The sequence below is a fragment of the Haliotis cracherodii genome, unplaced genomic scaffold (assembly GCF_022045235.1).
Source record: "Haliotis cracherodii isolate W230 unplaced genomic scaffold, xgHalCrac1.p SCAF_22, whole genome shotgun sequence".
Taxonomy (NCBI): Eukaryota; Metazoa; Mollusca; class Gastropoda; order Lepetellida; family Haliotidae; genus Haliotis; species Haliotis cracherodii.
In genome coordinates this window covers 11784619-11796480 of record NW_027266278.1, presented here as the reverse complement: position 1 = coordinate 11796480, position 11862 = coordinate 11784619, and the positions used below count along the sequence as shown (strand labels likewise).

Genomic DNA, 11862 nt, shown 5'->3' with positions numbered 1-11862 from the left:
GACAGCTTTAAGAAATCTTAATTAGAATTTTACTTAACTGTAAACAATTCTCCTTGATACAGGTTGAGGAATCCGTAATGAAGTCAAAGAAGGTGATCATTTGCAATATTGTCAAACTTAGTTTCATCCACAGAAACCACGGACCTTTTTCGCAAAACTAAAATTCAACTCAATCCTTCACTTGTTTTTCTGTCACAATGTTTATTGATTATTACCTGCGAAATACATTTCAATTAGTCATCGAGATACATGTCAATTAGCCACACTTTACACCTGTTGTATTCTGAATTGATCGTCTATGCAATCGTATTTCTATGGATCTATAATACACAGTCTGTTACTCAGTCTTATTTCGCTTATCGACTTTCTACATAGGTGAACAGGGACATTTATTTTACATGCAAACAACATGTTATTCAGGAAAATATAATTACATGATAGGGGTTTGTGAACACACAAATAATTATTTATTCAAACACCTCTTCCTTTCAAAAACATATATATTAACACACACAAATGGTTTTTACAAACAATAGTTGATTTTATGCTTCCAAACAAACCACACGCAAGCTATTGTTGAATTTTAAAATATAGCCTAGGTAAATGTATCCACAATCATATTTAATCACAAATATCGTTCTGTTCTATATAAATGTAACAAGTGAACTAACCATTTCAGTGGATCTCAACATGGACAAAACTGTTGGAGATGTTCAATGAGTGAATGTTTATTTAATGAAGTAAAAGATTCTTTCTTTTGGTAAATACATGTAGCTGTACATCTTATAGATGTTCCAAGACAAAATGATATAATATCTACCTGTATACCACTTTATAGTGTCTCAGATCGCGGTATGTAAAGAAAACTTGGTGCTCAAAGTGAAGCCCTTTTCCCTCTACATTGATGATACAGCTGTGTGTTTAAAGTTGATTTTGACAGCCCGGGCCAAGTCGGACCTACCACAAACCAAACACTTCTGTTAGAGACTATGTTGAGAATCTAGAGGGGAAAGGGCTTCACTTTGAGCACCTTGTTTTCTTTAAATACGATGTACTGTGACATTATAAAGTGTTTTATATGTAGATACAATACTAAGCTACAGATATTAACACATTTGATGATACATTTGTGTGTATAATTGATTTTGACAGCCCGGGACAAGTCGGACCGAGCACCACTTCTGATAGAGACTATGTTGAGAATGTAGAGGGAAAAGGGCTTCACATTGAGCACCTTGTTTTCTTTAAAAAACGCGATCTGAGACACTATAAAGAGATATTTAGGTAGATATAATACTAATCTATAGGTGTGAATCCATTTCATGTTACATCTGTGAGGTTTAAGTTGATTTTGACAGCCCGGGCCAAGTTGGACCGAACACTTGTGAGACTGTTGAGAGTATGGGGAGAAGAGGTCTACTTTAACCAACGTGTCTGCTTTATACACGATGAACAGTGACATTATTAAGTGGTATTTACATAGATATAGTACTATCCTATAAATATAAACACTATGCCGACAGATGGAAATTTATATCGCGAGAGCTAGAAGTATTTGATACGTTTCAAATCTTATTTCGTTTAACGATTGCTCTTTTACATGTTACCTAGATCAGCGACGCTTACACACAGCTCCACTTTCTGGATTTCAAGCGATTTACTCCGAAATACCTAATTATGTTTCACGTTTTTGGTTGGTGATTGTTCATTAATGTCATGTGTGTATGTTGCATCAATAATAATATATGATCGCCGATAATGAAGTAATTAGCCAATAACACTTTGGCCCGTCTTGGCCCGGCCCGGCCCTACTTTTAGGCAATGCCCTCGTCAGTTGTCTAATACGGTCAAGAGTAAGATCTTCCGGAAGACCACTGCACTGGAGGTATGTGGATTATTGAGGAGGTACTACGTGTTTGGAACTGGGAGTTGAACACTAAGCACTTTTAGAGAAGAGCTCACAATAAAACTTTATGGACTCGCGGACGGACTTGTGTTTTCATTTCAAGACGTACATTTATCAGTTTGAACTTCCTAACTGTAACAATAACTGAACTTTACGCCTTTTATACACATTTGTGATGGGGCGACAATACGACAACGAGACATATTTTGACCTTGAAAATGTCGCGTTACGGCATCGTCGCCCTTTTGTAAAATAAAGAAAAGGATTATCAAAGAGAGACAATGCGACAAATGGCCAATTGTCGCGCTTTTGTTAATTTTGACACGTTTTGCTTGTTTTTGTAAAGGCGTCAATGCGACAATGCGACAACGAGACAATGTCCCTTCCATAGTAATCCGTGCAAATAAAACTGAGTAATGAAATAAAAGTCTGACATGCCAGTTAAAAGATAGAGTGTTGCAGCTTCTGATTTCATAGATCTTCAAGAAGGGTTATCAATAATGGGATGGGTGATGAGTTCAACTGCATACGCTGTGATTAACAATAATGCTCCGAGTCAATACATTTTGTCAAATGTATGACATGTATTACGTGAATGAACATATTGTTTATACTCGTCCATGTTTTTGACGGACAAAATAATTTACATGCTCGGTAAAACTGAGGACGGGCATCATTGTGTGTTTCCGTGCTTTGTTCAGGTGAACAATTGACTTGTCCTTGCATGTGTTTGTGACGGGTGCCACTTGTGTGGCAGGATACGCTCACCTTTTCCCGAACACCCATTGGATGACCTGAACCACTTCGGATTTTTATCCCACATCAGTCTGATACACCATGATATAACTGAAATACTGATATACTGTACAGTTGAAAATGATGTTTGATGCGATTACCGTAGTGTGTTACTGCAACTGTTCATATTTTGTGCAGTGATGTTATGTAATATGTAAAAGAAAGCATATTCAATTAGCCAATTGATTTGAATAGAATATACTTGCGTCAGTGTATTTTATTAACGCCCCAAATCGTAATTTAAACACATAAAATAACAGATCACGCATGGTGCCTTGACTTACTACTAGATTTAATGGGCCACCCCGGAATAAAATAGTTCCCCCCAAAGCGAGGAACACACGTTTTAGTATGTTTACAAGAAATATATTCCAAACAAAATCCTCATTAGATGAGAAGATCTTTTACAGAATTACCTCAGTAAGTCAATCACAATGACAGAGCGTCGTAATACATTTACATCAAGTACAATACGTCAAAATGGCCGACACGATAAACGTGACGGGAGATATTTTCGAAGTTGTTAATTAACCTGTGGCTATTTCAAGCCTTTGGCATCACTGATCAATTGGCCGATCATTGAAAGGTGATTGTGAAGATGTGTCAAATAGATACTAAGGTAAATTCATAGATTTCTGTAAATTGTCACTGCGACAGTTTGGATTTTTTTTCGTGTTTTTTCTCTCTGGGATGGGTTGTAGCGAGGGTATCCTTAAATGGGCTTGCAACCACGCTTCTGTATGAATTCGTACTAGGGAATTCCAAGGGTTTTCCCCAGGAATGTGGAAGTAGTCAGTGTTTACACCTTTTCAAGAATACAGTCACGTGAAGAACGTCATGAGACCGACCTCGCGTCCAAGTCGTATATCTTGTAAACTTCACATTAAAAAAATAGTTATTGTTATAACCAAATGAAACACAACCCAATATCCGATAGGGGTAACTGTACATAGCCGTTACCACAATAAACTTAGTAACATTGTTTGGTTTGACTTCTTGGCGCGTGTCTGAATTCCATTAACATGTAACATATCCTAAAACTAGCTTATCAGCAAATCTCGCTGCACTGCGCGCGAGAGATACTAGAGCAAGGCATGCCAGAAATACGAAACCTAAAGCTTCCGAAAGGAAGCCTTGGACATCACGTGCGTCGGGGGACCAGCGCCATCTGATTGGCCGTTAACAGTTGTACAAGGCGGAGCAAAAAGCATCGTTTTTCCGTCCATTTTACGCTTGAAAAACTCGACCCTTTTCTGAACACTTTCTAGACGCTGACCAATTAATCAATTTTAATGAATATTTAGTCGTTTTTCCGTCCAATGACCATATACGGAAAAAAACGACGTTTTCGTGTTTGCAGTGTTATGAGGAACCAAGGTGGTAAAAACCAGTGTAGCAGGGAGGGGAAATAATTTACTGTTTTCATTTTATCAACTATTCTTTTATTATTATTCATTAAAAAGACCCACTAACCCTATGCCTTTCAGGTTATATAGGTTTTACTTAGAGCACCAGATATATAACGTGGGCAATGTATATGTGATTTATTTATAGATTTTCACATGAATTGCAACTTGTGCTTGTGTTTACGGTTTCCAATACGTTCCATACTGTAACGATGGAAAGTAAAAACAAAATTTAGTTACCCCGCCCTCGGATGAACAATATATTATTGACATGCTATATATTGACAATATAATACACTCATGACTCAATATGATTCCCCATATACAACTTGACAACTAAACTATATGCCAATAGACATTATAACCCTCCTCTTTAGATATTTTTGACACGCGACCGGTACCAAAATATGAGCCAACTTCATCGCCCGTGAAATCGTTTCGCCGGCTGTGACGCCTAAAACGAGGACGGCAGCTTGTGGGAGGGGCTTATCGATCGGGATGGGATCGGTGTATTGTCATCATCCAATGAAAGAGTTCCTGACCGGTTCCGGGTTCAGGTCCCATCACTGGTATAAGTATCTGTGTCCTTATTTTAGTCTCCTGCAAACGTTACATTATGGCATTGTGTGATAAGAGGAGGTGATACAATTTTGCTTTTGATTTTACGAGCGCTTCTGAAAGTTCTGCGCTGCGTTTTGAGTAATAAATAACGCTTACTATGAAACTCCTGCGCACTGAGATGTTCAAAACATACTTACTCCTTTGTTCATTACATACTGTATAAAGCTAAGTATACATCTCTTACACATTCCGTTGTGAGTTCAGAAACAGTGTGCTACTGATCATGAGATAAAATTCTTAAATGAACATGAATTGTGCACTAAACAATGTGAAAATTGCTACATAAAAACATGATTGTGGGTTATGCCTCGACTAATAGACTTGTTTAGCGACCATGGAAAATCATCTGCTTATATCCCTTGTATAGTGCACAATAGCAGCTGGTTGAATGAATGCTGACTGAAATATCGGGGCTCATAGGGCAAAATAGCAGACTGGGTGCGCAAAATACTGACTTTAAAAATGACTAACAGGGGACAACAGGTGGCTGGGTGAGCAACATACTGACTTAAAATGTCTTGACTAATAGGACTGGGGAAACGGGATACTGACTTAGACGGCCCCGACAAACAGGAAACAGATTAACAGGGCATGGTATAGCTAGTATCTGGGGCTGGCGATCTTATCAACCTAATCCAATGCTGATAAGTAAAATACAGTTCACTTGCTGATGCAGGAAGCTGAGAGGCGTGCAGTGGATATCCCTGGGAGTTCTCAGCATATCCGGCATCTTAGACAGGTTCATCAACATTCACCTAACTAAGAATATGTGTTTTAAGATCTATGTCTTTGATAAAGTGGTTGTAAAAGCGGACTTATAAATGTGTATGAAAATCCAATAATGCTGCACTATTCAACCGTCAAAGAAGGACACATCAAATGGATGCATTACTAATACCATTAATGTGTAAAGTGTCACCTTCACTGTCTAGCTGTATATGACGATATGGAAGGCGTTACCTCTTATCTTCAGAATCTCTCTTTGTCTGAGTATGATGGTACGCAGATCACGAGGTGACCTGATGTGTCCTATATCTCTTTCAATCTTTGTCTTAGTATGATGGCATGCACACCAAAAGGAGACCTGATGTTTTGATGTATCTATGTCTCTTTGTCCACCTATGGCGGTATGCAGAACAAGGCTGGTCAGGAGAGATACACCTGACAGTTACGGGGCTTCTCATGATGTGCGCCTACTGTTGGATATCAGGCCTCGCCGGTGTCTACACGGAATACATATTAAAGAAACAATATGAGGTGAGGCACTGACCGCTGGCTTCCTAGGAGACTATCTTGCCAGGGCTTACTCCATCGTTAATTAATCTTTTCTCCAAATGCTTGTCCAGACATCCCTCCATGTTCAGAATACCCTGTTGTACACATTCGGCATCATCCTGAACGGGGGAGTGTGGGCCTTGCAGGAGGCAGTGAGCGGCAAGGAAGGGGGTAAGCAAAACAAACACCCAAAACGGGGTGGTCGGACCCTCCTTAGTCGTCATATAGATACATGTATGTAACACTGTTGTCAGAGGGATTACATGTTAACACTGTTTGAATATTGGATTCAGTTTTAGTATTGTCGATATTGACTTCGGCATGATGGCTTAGTGCTGACCAAACTTATCTCTTTGTGACAATTGAACCCCCTGATCTGATAATTCAAAGAGTCGTTAACAACAGCAGAGGTGGAAGGTGTGCTCGGTGAGTTCACACGAAGTAGACATTCTGAGGGGCATCATTCAACATTGATAACAATAACACAAATTCAGGATAATTTATCACCTTGAGATGCCCTATCATGGTAAAGTATTATGTCAATATCCCCCCTGGATAGTCTGTGTGTCAAGCCGAGGATTTTCCTTTGGAGGTCCTGGTACTTCTTCTTTGGTGGGAGCCGCCAGCCAGGACTGTATTAAATCATCTTCAACTCAACAGGAGCCAGGCGATGTCAAAGATGCTGGGATGTGGCTTGCTAATCACTTTCTGGTTATTAAAATAATAGGACAGTTGTCTGTACCTGTATTGTGTCGGACATCAGTTGTAGTCCATGGTTATCTGCAGCTTCTTCAACTCGGTGGAAGGCTCGAGTGTAGATTTTTTATCACCTTGTTTGGTAACAGGAGCAACATCTGATCAGGAATCTTAATATGGATGGTATATACATATATGTAGACAGTTCCATCCCCGCACACGACAAACCAGAACAAAGGTCTGGGCATCAAGTTGACACACCAACTCACTCAATGTACTGTATCGCACAAAAGACCACATGTATTATAAGTCCATGATAGAATTAAACATATCATGATTGTGTACTGTGTTCAACTGCCTCACAGAGAAGTTGGTGTTACGATCATTATTTTGTTTTTGTTACAGAGAGACAATTGATATTGCAGGTAAAAGTGGCCTAAAATCCTAATCCATTTCTATTCACATTGACTAAAGACCATGTGTTCTGAATGTGATGACACGCGAGTCTTTGCCTAACTGCATGTAGAAGACAAACGTTGTTCTTCATATTCATAAGAGAATGTCACCATTCGATATCAAGATAAGAAGGAAGCTTTTCAAAACCAATTTATTCGAAGTGGCGAGCGTTGTTGCATCCCTTAGGGACACTAGGATCGTGAGTCTTCATCCCAGGTTATGACCCTTGGTTTGTCAGCAGCATACGTATGCTCGAAAGTTTCACTAAAATGGCCAACTTCTAAGACCCGTGCCAAGTACTTCGGTTTCCTCTACATATGCAGCTGACACGACGTGATATAACTCGAAATAACAGAACTTGAGAAATCGATACTGTGAATGTATGTGGCCAAATAAAACAGCAACAAACTTTGACACTATTTGCAGAATGATTGTTATGAATAATTGAGTTAACTTTAGTGTCGCTATTAGCTTCATATATTGTAACACTGTGTTGAATGGAATCCGCGGGTTACACGCGAATAATTTAACAACTGGGCCACCTCACATTCCATTTTCTTACAGTTTCTTAATTGTAACAGCAGGTGTATAAGATAAACATCGTATGTTTTGCGAGCAATATTTTATGCCCGGAATTTTGATTTAGAACCAGTTGCATTAATATTGATCCTTATCGACTTATAACATCCAAACATTATCAGAAACTGTCTATATCACACTCCTTGTAAATAGTGATTTAATTTGATATTTATTTAACGTGGAATCCACTCCTCCATGCCGAATGACACATCTCTTAAAATATTGGATTAAGAAAAATATACTTGTCTCAGTGAAAAGTCCTAATAAGCATCAATACCATTTAACGTTTTGCAACAAATTGGGCAGCAAAACACGTTCATTCATTGTACAATGTATATTTCACTGTGTATATTGTGACATACGTAATAATAATACTGCATCTCTCCCCAGGCCTTCAACGGGCTGATAATGTCGGCCATCATGAAGCACGGCAGCAACATCACACGTCTCTTCATCATCTCCTGCGCCATGTTGGTGACGACTCTACTCTCTGTCGCCATCTTCCAGTTGGCCCTGAACATGTATTATATCTTGGCGTTTATCTTGGTCGTTGTAGCCTTGTACATGTATCACAGATGATACCCTTTATATAGGAAGTCCGATACAATATGACTGACTTATTAAGTTCCTGTTTAAAAGTGACCTGAGTATTGTATTGAACATTGCGAGCGAAAAACAACACTTACTCAATAAAAGGTTCCATGTACATTACATTGAATTATAGCTAAAGTGGATATACTTGTCATTAAACTGCATGTAATCAGAAATTCTACCATGAATTTGGAATTTACTCGATTCTGATTTAGTCAATCAGAGGCTATTAAATCACAATAACCCCCCTCTGATTGAAACAGCTGGTTTGACGGCCGCATCACCGCGGAAGCTTATATTCATAGAATAGTACTATTTTCATAGTACCATCAAAGGAACTTGGGGCATATTGGGGTCTGAATGTGTGTTTCCAGAATGTATGCAAAGAAAAAGTGCTTCCTCCTGTAATTATTATTGCAGTATACACGGATTTCCTTATCGGAAATAACAACACATGCACCAACTTGCAAGTGTGTTGATACATAGCTTCTCAAATACAACCAGAATTAGTTAATTCAATTACAAAATGACTGCACATGAGTGGTAATATAACACGGTTTCTGACGGGACGAGTGTCTTAATTTTTTTATCGCTCACGTAAATTTGGAACGTTCTCTAAATTCAACATTAAAAAACAACGTCATTTGTATGTGGGTGGCGTATGAATATAACAGCAATAGCTGATGAGTGTTCTCTCAAGGTGTGTAATGTTCGTGTTCATGATAACCTCAACACAAACCTCATTCGGTAAGGAACATCACATCAAATTCGGTTTAGTGAAGGCGAGGGGAGCGGGAGAGACGATCGACTCTTCGAGTCCCCATGTCAGCTATAAGATTTCATACCAATCAAAAGATGGGGTCAAAGTTGAGAAACTTGTTATAATTACTGTTAAGTAACATCAATTACAATTCAGGACACACCATTGCCTCGGTTGGTAAGGTGAGCTTCTCACATTTGCATTAAGTTCAGCAGTAGTACATGGAAGTGGCAATTAACGTTCGATGCTTCGACATTTTGCTTCATATACTAAAAAAGAGTGACCTCCCATAGTTGTGTACACACTCGGTACCCTCCCGGTATATAGAGCTGTGCTGTGAGGAACTTGTTGATTCACTTCCGGCACTAACTCTGATGATTCGAGAAGCATCGTGAGGTAGCATTTTCTAGGAGACTGGTTGCACCTATGGAAGAGGGTGGGTGATTCAAGGTCTTGTAAGACCTGACGTGCGTCTTATCTAATGCCCAGTGAAAACACCGACTTATTGGATCGAGTCAACGTGATGTTGCAAGACAATTTAATGTCAACAGAAACACCATTTGGTGTTTATGGCAACGTTGGCAACAGACGAATGCAGTCAGAGACCATCCTCGGAGTGGCAGGCAAGGCTTCACTTTGATCACCTTGTTTTCTTTAAATGCCACGATCTGAGACCCTATAAAGTGGTATATAGGTAGATACTTCTGACAGAGATTTACTTAAGTAAATACAGTAAAAGTTTGACTTTAATGGCTCCGTTTTCTTTAAATGCGATACACTATGGCATTATAAAGTGGTATGTAGGTAGATATAATACTGATCTATAGATATAAATACATTTAAAGATACATCTGTGTGTTTAAAGTTGATTTTGAGAGCGCGGGTCAAGTCGGACCGAGCACAAGCCAAACACTTCTGATAGAGAGTATGTTGAGAACGGAGAGGGAAAAGGTCTTCACTTTGAGCACCTTGTTTTCTTTAAATGCCGCGATCTGAGACACTATAAAGTGGTATTTAGGTAGATTTAATACCAATCTATTGGTGTGAATACATTTCGTGTTACATCTGTGAGGTGTAAGTTGATTTTGACAGCCCGGGCCAAGTCGGACCGAACACTTGTGAGACTGTTGAGAGTATGGGGAGAAGAGGTCTACTTAAACCAACGTGTCTGCTTTAAATACGATGAACAGTGACATTATAAAGTGGTATTTACTTAGATATAGTACGTTCCTATCAATATAAACGCTATGCCGACAGATGGAAATCTGTATCACGATAGCTAGAAGTATTTGATACGTTTAAAATCTTATTTCGTTTAACGATTGCTCTTTTACATGTTACCTTGATCAGTGAGGCTTTCACACAGCTCCACTTTCTGGTTTTCAAGTGACTTACTCCGAAATACTTAATTATGGTGCACGTTTTTGGTTGGTGATTGTTTAGTAATGTCATGTGTGTATGTTTCATCAGTAATATGTAGGTATGATCGCCGATAATGAAGTAATTAGCCAATAACACTTTGGCCCGTCTTTGCCCGGCCCGACTTTTAGACAATGCCGCCTTTGCTGCCCAATGGAATGGATAAGCGAGACTGATTATTGTCTGGCGTTGACGTTTTATATTCTCTAATAGTTCTGCTAAGAATATGGTTTACGTTTGAGCTGTTACTAATTCTGACAATATTGATAAGCAAACGGGGCTTTTACCATTCTTACAGCACATCACGTAAGGTTATGACCGTTAATATTTCACTACATCCTTAGATCAATCCGGATTCATCTGTGTTCGTGTGTTATGTTGTTGTTTTTTGTGTATGTGTGTAGACGCCCACAACAGTACATTGAAGGTGAGGTTTCCAGACACGATATTTTACTGTATGTGCCTGAAGAAAAGTCTCCATCCTTTACATTTTTCGATTTGTGTAGCCTTTCACCCCCCAAATCATTCATACACTGTGTGTACGTATCACCTATAATATGATAATTTTGTTCTGTGTTGCACTGCAAACACGAAAACGTCGTTTTTTTTCCGTACATGGTCATTGGACGGAAAAACGACGTTATTTGGACGTTTTCAAACCATCGTTTTTCCGTCCAAATAACGTCGTTATTTGACATCGGAATTTACTGGGAGAGAACGATAGCGTTAAGCTCCTCCCTTTCTTGATTGACATTGTCAATCAAGCAACAGCGTCTACCGGTGTTTCTACTTCTCAGATTTCATTGGTCAGTCCCCGCGTGTTAGATTACAGGCCCGCGTTTGACGCTGCACTCGAAGCGCTTAGCGGAAGTACTGAAATCAATCGTTCTGCGCATGCGGATTACTTAATGCCTTGACCAAATTTTCCGTTCTGTGCATGCACGATTTCGCGTATTGTTTCCTAGATTTAATGTCACCACTATTTGACAATGTTTCATAAACACAGTCACGTGAAGGTTCGGAATCGTAACGAGTAACTCCATTTAAATTGAAGAGGATCCCCAGTGATATGGGAGATTCCAAGATGAAACTATTCTATGGCTATCTAGGCTGCCACCCAAACCGATCTAAACGGGACCCGATAGCTTATTGTATGCTCTATAGTCATATGGAAGTGGACAAGAACTATACATTGTATTCCGGCCGATTGTTCTTGCATTTACATATAAGTCAGGAAAATGGACTTAAAAGGGGAGTTGTTGAATGTAATTATTTTAATTATTAAATGTTGCCTATACACTAATCTGGACGAATTTCTCATTGTTCTGTTTATGTCATCCTATATACTATTAGTATGT

At 39.1% G+C, this 11862-nt stretch overlaps 1 pseudogene; it reads left to right on the top strand.

The window, feature by feature from the left end:
* The first annotated feature begins 5190 nt into the window (after positions 1-5190).
* Positions 5191-8343, top strand: LOC139471486 (probable UDP-sugar transporter protein SLC35A4; annotated as a pseudogene).
* Positions 8344-11862: the final 3519 nt, after the last annotated feature.